This window comes from Zonotrichia leucophrys, chromosome Z (assembly GCF_028769735.1).
Source record: "Zonotrichia leucophrys gambelii isolate GWCS_2022_RI chromosome Z, RI_Zleu_2.0, whole genome shotgun sequence".
NCBI classification, from domain to species: Eukaryota; Metazoa; Chordata; class Aves; order Passeriformes; family Passerellidae; genus Zonotrichia; species Zonotrichia leucophrys.
Window position 1 is genome coordinate 19,190,546 of NC_088200.1, and position 7,439 is coordinate 19,197,984.

At 37.2% G+C, this 7,439-nt stretch overlaps 1 protein-coding gene across 11 annotated transcripts in view; it reads right to left on the minus strand.

Moving 5' to 3' along the window:
* The window catches only part of MEF2C (myocyte enhancer factor 2C), a 117,030-nt gene extending 110,461 nt beyond the window's left edge, over positions 1-6,569 (minus strand). For 4 of the 11 annotated variants that reach the window (XM_064735441.1, XM_064735434.1, XM_064735436.1 and 1 more), the window contains exon 1: positions 5,419-6,563. The gene's annotated coding sequence lies outside the window, so the exon portion shown is untranslated. Of the gene's footprint in view, positions 1-5,418 lie in introns of all 11 variants that reach the window. The other 7 variants (XM_064735444.1, XM_064735439.1, XM_064735440.1 and 4 more) reach the window with 4 other exon arrangements.
* Positions 6,570-7,439: the final 870 nt, after the last annotated feature.

A 7,439-nucleotide genomic window follows, 5' to 3' on the forward strand; every position in this document is an offset into this window, starting at 1 on the left:
TTAAAATCTTCTAAATTGGGATACTAATTTTCATGACCAAAATTTGCATATATAGATTTAACTCTCTGCATTCGGTCAGAATTTTTCTGTAAGTAGGCCCCTTAATTTATCGTATGTGCATTAAGACACAAATTTTTGTTATTCATATTAACTCTTAAACTTTGATTTTTAATTGCAAACTGACTATATATCTTTAAACGTCTTGAACAGAATAAGTACCAGGGAATTTCACTGCTTTTCTTGAAAGTCTTAGCATAATAGGCTTTATTTCCAATTCAGTTTTCACTAAATTGATCTCATACTTTACATAAAACTGTGGCATTAATTGTGTAAGAGTATTCTCAGTCTTGACTGCTTCTTTATTATTATAAGAGCATACCTGACAGATCCAATATACAGCTGAGGCCCCTAGGTTTTGCTTTGAATTGATGCTAGATAACTTTTTGAAAATTAAACTTTTCCATAAAATAAAAGGTAAAAAATTCTACTGTTGTCTGATAGAGCTGAATGTGGTTTTTTGAGGCATTCAAGAGTTATACGACCAGACTGCACTTGTGAGAAAAGGACACTGTCTTTACCACTTCAAACTCCATCTCAGTATTTTATGCAAATGGACTATTTTTCAGAAGTACTGATCATCCACACACACAACTAAAAGAGTAAGATGCACATTTTGTGAATTTGAAAACTGTCTTCACAGAGTTTTCTTGATCATACAACAGTAAAATAATCAGGAATGGCTACAAAATACGGTAAGTATTCCTGGAGGACTGTAGTGAGGGAGCGTGTTGCAGACCAGTGTTTTTAATATTATTTGGCTGTGAGGTCCCTTAGGACATTTCAAACATTTCTATAACTGCATTTACTGCCTATTTTGAGGGTTTACTTTTCAAAGCATCATGCTAGCAAATGTTTAAAATTCCTTTTTAAGGAATTTTTTGGGCCTAATAATGCATTGTTGAGAAATTCATTTAATGCACATAGGAAACAAAAGGAGAAAATGAAAACATATCCTATATTACTTAAACTATATAACTTAAACTTTTCAAAACACAGCTAGGCAAAAGCTATAGTGAAAGAAAATAGAAATGCACCTTCAGTATCCATTAAAATGAGACATCTGAATTTATATGAGTTTCTTGTCTGATTAAAATAATGCATACAAAATTAAAAACATAAATATTAATTTTATGTACCACATAAGATGAAGAAAATGAAGGAATAATGTTTACATTTATGGTTGACTCATTAGTGTTTTATTATGTGAAACACTAGGAGGCATCAGTTGGGTAAAAAAAGAGTTCTTTTGAAATATTATATGAAATTATCATAGAATTTATCAGCTTTCTATTTCCGTACTTCTAAATGTTAAGGCTGTACATTTTAACTAAATTATGCAAATGGGAAAAAACTCTATTCTCACTGATAAATGACATATTCAATAATACAGGGGCAGCACTTAATTTCTTGGCTATTTTCAAATCAGACTGCACACATGCAACACAAATAACAGTTTTTAAACCCATTATATTTTAAAAAATAAGAGAATAAAATAAGATTCTTTAGTTGTTATTCAATATAATAACTTCTGCTAAATCTGTGAAGCCCTGACACATTTTAGGCACACTCCTCTGCTCATAAGCTCTTAATATGGTTAAGTGCAGTGAATTTAGTGTAGTTCTAGACACTTATTAGAGCCTAGTCACTTTTAGTAACTTTAAATTGTGATTACAGAAAAATATCTAGGCAAATATCTTTTTTAAAAAAATCCAAGAACCAAGAATCTACCACATTTTATTTGTTTTTCTCCAAAGTGGTGTATTAAGAAGTTTTTATAAAATTTGTGTAACAATGCTACAAGTGGCTGTATTTCACTATAAAGTCATACATGTCCAGTAATGGTCAAAATTAGTATTCCATGATTTGAATTATATTTAAAAATGACTAAGCAACAGAGTTCTAGTTGTCTCATACAATAATCAGTTAAAAATGAAGTGTGTCTTGATATGCCACAGCAATCAGCTTTTATTGCTGTCCAATCAAAATGACATGTGAACTGCCTAATCCTTCTTTTGTAAGGCACATAAGACTTTGTTGTCACTGTTGGTTTTGTGAATTGCCCCTATAAGCTGGTCTGATTTCCTAGAGATGACAGATCTCAGTGAATAGACAACCTCTCCTGCAATGCAGTCAATGAGACAGTGACAATAAAGTGGAGGGCTGAAGACACTAGCTTTTAATCACCTGTCCATATGTATCACTGATCATCAGTTCTAAGAAAATGACCTTAAAGCTGGTCAGAGGACTCAAGTAATTATTTCTAAAAATAGTTTAAAAATTCAGTTTTTCAATTTTTCACTTGTACCATCAGTGTTTGCTGAACAAAGTTCTTCTGAATCCATCTTGCTTCTAAAGCAGGATCCAAAATTCTATTTTCATCATTTTCAAATATCAGAACTCTAACTCTGTTTGTTAAGCTCAAAATTTTCTAGCTTTCAGAATTAAATGTATTATTTTAAAAATATTTTGTACCGAAATCATTACAGAGCATAAATGAGGATATAGCAAAATCTCTCTGCTGATATCAAATAGCAAAATTAAAAAACATAAAATGCATAAAAAATGTAAGTGTTTTGGCCATGATTCAGGATGCTGAAGCAAGGACTATAAATTCTTGGAAATTACATAACAGTTTATATAGATTCATCTCCATCATCAGTTTTTTTTGAAAAAATACCAATACACCTTACTTGATTTTTGGAAAAATTATCACACAATTTTGAATAATTATATCAAACAGATAAAAATGGACCTTAATGTATCAAACACCAAGCCTTTTTTCTTTCAAGAGCCTAGTAACAATTAATGACTTCTTCCTTAAAGAAATGTAGAAATAACTTCAGCTGTATCTGAAAATGAACTAAACTATCCTGATGAACAATAAATTAATCTGTTCTAGAGAAAAGTAAAACTGAAAGAAATTAAGTTGGCAAAATATTCTATTCACAACTCCTGATCAGTTCCTAAGTTTCTATATGATTACTTTTATCTACTGAATAATGAGTTACCAAAATATTTCTTAAGCAAACTTTTGTGAAAAGCTTCAGGAAACTTCATTTCTCTTTGTCTTTAACATTATAGGCATTTTTTAAAAAAGAAATAATTAAGAAAGGCATGTCTGGTTTTAAACATACATGTTGCAGGTACATGAAATGTCTAAAAAAAGGGAAAAAATGTGGATCCCATATTGGAAGAAAATTCACAGTAAGAAATTATTTCAATTAATTTTCTTATTATGGTCTAAAACTATGAATTCAGGAACATAACTGTAAAAGTCTTAATCTCCCACACTATTCATCATTTAGTACCAATTTTAATAAGGCTCCTAAACTTACATTTCCTTTTTTCTTGGCCAAATAATCTTAAGAGGATGCAGACAGTATTTGATCCCTGCATTGTTTTATAAGACATTGAAAGTGACATTCTTTACATCTCTATCCTATGAAAGTTTTAGGACAGGCAAGAGGTTTAGTCTCTTTGGGTCCTGATCCTGTAAATTGTTATCCCTGTGACTTGCTCATTTTCTTACAAGTAGTCTCAGCATTGACAGTGGGACTAGTTGTGTTAGAACTCCTCGCATGAAAGAGCCTTTCCACGTTCAGGTCCCAGAGCTACCTTCTCATACTATGTAGAGCATATTAGTATAAACATATATGAACAGTGAGTTTTTAAACTAAAAGTACAAGTGCAACCAGGAACATAGACACCTGGGATTAAGGGCCATTGTCTTGTTTTTCAAGAATTTTTTCTATTACTTCCAAAAGGACAGACTTGTGGGCAGATATTTCAGCATAGACTCGTTATGAATTATGTACTCATTAACACAGAAGGAATAATATAATGGATATTTTAGGAAAACTAATAAAGTAAGAAAGTTTTGTGGGTTTTGGACTTAAAGTAAGGTACTTGAAATCCTTATATGCAGTTCACAATATAACAAATGCCCAGAGAAACCATATGACTTATCGTTTGCACTGAAAATTAGTATGTGTTGGAGTAGTGGTTCACAGGTGGTACTATTTCCTTGCCCTGCCAAGCATCTAGGGATTAGTTATTATACTCTATATCATATAAACATCTTTACTCTTCAAACACAATAGCAGGAAAGTGACAATAAAAGATATCCAGTCTTCCAAATGAGAAGTTGCTTCTAAAATAGTTTGTCATTCATCTTATAGTTATTTTAAATTAAAGATATGAAACTAGGACATATGCCATTAAGGCGATTGTCAGATATGTGCAAGGAAAATTTTATGTCAAAGCTATTATTTTCTGATCATCAGCAAAGTACTGGTAAAGTGCCTTTGTTTAATTCTCTTAAACCTTTAGTCTTAAATTGTCTATTACAGTATTTATTTAAGTATGTAGCTATTTAGTAATAATAATCATTACACACAATAAAGAAAATAGAACTTTTCTATAAAAGACAATGCTTAGATACCCACAATGATTCATTGAATTTTGTTTTGCGCCATGCTGCATTGCTTTCTTATTATTATTATTGGTAGTAGTAGTAGTATGGAAATGGCATTATTAACTTGTTTTTTGTACTTGTTTTGTTTTTCAGGCTGACAAGAGGTCACACTAAGTTTTATGGGAAATAATAAGTATTCTAATTACATAATGCAACAATAATCTTACAAGTCTCTCATTTACATTAAACTTTATCTTAGCCTGTAAGTGATTGTGCTGCAATTATGTCAGCTAGTTCTGTAATTCTGATTAGCTCCTTTGTGTAAAAAAATTTAAAAATTACTCAAAGTACTATGTAAAGACCAAAGCATACTGTTCCAAAATCGGGTTGCAGACCATCACTTAAGTTCCCACATAAATGCAAGGGGTCTTTCCATCTCAAACATAAGTAATTCAGATGAAAGATGTACAAAGTTGAACACTTGCAAGCATGCACTACTTAAACTCAAGACTGAAGAGCCTGTGATACAACTAAGTTTAAGAGCATTTCACTGAAACTAGATTGTTTCCCTAGTCTGATAAATCAGAGTGCAAGCACTACAAGGTCATAGCTTTTAAATCAACTAAGAGGCATCTAAATCAAATAACCTTCAAATTCTTCATAATATCAAGAACAAAAATTATGGAAACTAACTTCATCGAAGTTTAAACACTTATGACACTGACAGAGAAAAGTTCGCCATAATTTACCAGAGATTTAACTCGTTTTTAGCAAGCTACTTTTAAGCAACTGCACAGTCACACACTAAAAGTCTGCAAGCAACCTCAATCCCAGTTTACATAAAATGACTGATACATTATTCAAACGCGATAGGAAATGTACCTAGGGCTTTTGTACCATGCCCACCACATTTTATTTTGACGCTGAATTTCACATGTACTTACATTGTAAACAGTTAGCTGTTTGGCTGATCAGACTAGTCCTTCAGATATTTTCCTTTCATAGGAAAAAGAAAAAATCCCTTTACTTCTTCCAGTCTTAAATATTCACCTCCTGGTTCAACATGCAGCCGCCTTGAATCACACACACAACCTTCAAAGTCAATCCAATAAGCAGCCAGAAGATGCCTGGGGTGTGTGCGTGTGCGTGTGTGTGGTGCGCGTGTGTGCGCGTGTGTGCTGCGTGGAGGAGGAGAAAGTGCCTGAGCTGCTGGTCGGATTAAAAGTAACCGGACTCGTCCTGAGATCGTCCAGGAAGGAAGTGGCAGCAGGCGAATGGGAAAAGGCGAATAGCTCACAGTCTCTGTAACATCGCGGAGGGGAAGGGGGAGGCGAGAAAGGGATTCAAACCGTACTCCTGATGAGTTGTCCTTTTCTACTTCTCTCTCTTCCTCCTTTTTCTTCTTTTTATCGTGAATCTATTACTCTACCTCTCCCACAATCCCAAACGAATGACTCTCTCCTCCCAAGCTGAAGAAATAATCAGTTTCAGTCTCACAAAAAGGGGGCGGGATCAGATCTCGAAAGCGTTTTAATAAAACAAACATAGAGCAGCAGCAGCAGCGACAGCAGTTCCTTGCCCCTCTAGTCTAAACTAGATTGATAAATTGCTCCACTACACTACTTTAATTATGTATATGGTATGCAGAATAAATCACTGAGCATCAGCACCTCAATCAAGCACTTTTAAAATGATAATTGCATCTTGGGTGAATCAATCTTTCCATTCCTGACATTTTGCTAATTTTAGTTTTACGGTGGGGGTAATGGCATATGCCACACGCAAACCTAATGACATCCTTTATTACACAAAGCGAAGACAAGGCGGCGAGCCGCTGAGTGTTTTCCCCCTCCTGGCGGGGTAGCACAGCGTGCGGAGGGAAGGCAGGAGGGCTGCGAACCTGGGAGGCGCGCATCGCCCGCGGCAGCGCATCTGGGGCCGGTCAGCGCGGCCACTCAGGTCCCGGCTGTGGGGAGTAACCAAGCTCACCGCGCCCGGGGACCTGCGGAGCCCAAGGTTCGGAACGCCCCTGCGTGTCGCATCCCCGCCACCCCCGAGGCGGTACCTTCGGAGCGCCTTCACCTCGGTCGGGAAGGGGCGGGCGCCGAGAGGGGGCAGCCGGCCCGCGGCCTGCAGTGCGACCCAGAGGGCGCCTACCCCTGCGCCGCCTCCGGAGCGCAGTAGGGCTGCGGCGCTCCGGCACTTGCCCCCGCCCCCGAGACCTCCTGCCCGGCCCCTTGGCTGGGCTCCCCCTCCCGAGAGCGGCGCCCGCTGAACAGCCCAACTTTCCCAAGTCCTCCGGCTCCGCGTCCCGCGGCACGGGGAGCGGCTCCGGCCCAGCGCCGGCTCAGCGGCGCTTTCCCCGCGATCGCAGCGGCCACATCCCGGCCCGCTCGCCTCCTCCAGCACGGCCCGGCCGCGGGAAACTGCCGGAGACGGTCTCGGACCAGTCTCACCCGCAGAAATGCAGCCTTGAGAGCACGCTGTGTGTGGACAGGGATTTATTTTATTTTTGATAGGTTCAGTCGCTACTAAAACTGAACTGAAAGGACTGCACTGTTAGTTTTAATCCAGATTAAGCACATGCAGTGATTTGAGTAAAATTGGATCTTGTGTATACTTTTAAAATTTTTGTGCCGATAGCCAACTTTTATGATCCTTTGGGAGGGGCAGGGGAGTTTGTAAAGAGTATTATTTGTATGATAGATGCTGGAACAGCACACGTGATAAAACCAAATGACTTATTCAAACACAGAGATAAATATATATTTGGGTTATTTTAATACAAGTCCTTGGTCTCACAGTCTTTTCCCCTAGAAACATCTCATTGGGCCGCTGACCTACTTCCAAAGTATTTGACAGTGAATAAATACCTTTTCAGTTCAAATGCACTCTTTAAAACATGGATGCTCAAAGCACAGGCAGAGCAAAACAAAGCTCAGGTAGTTCTAACAAGCACTCTGCA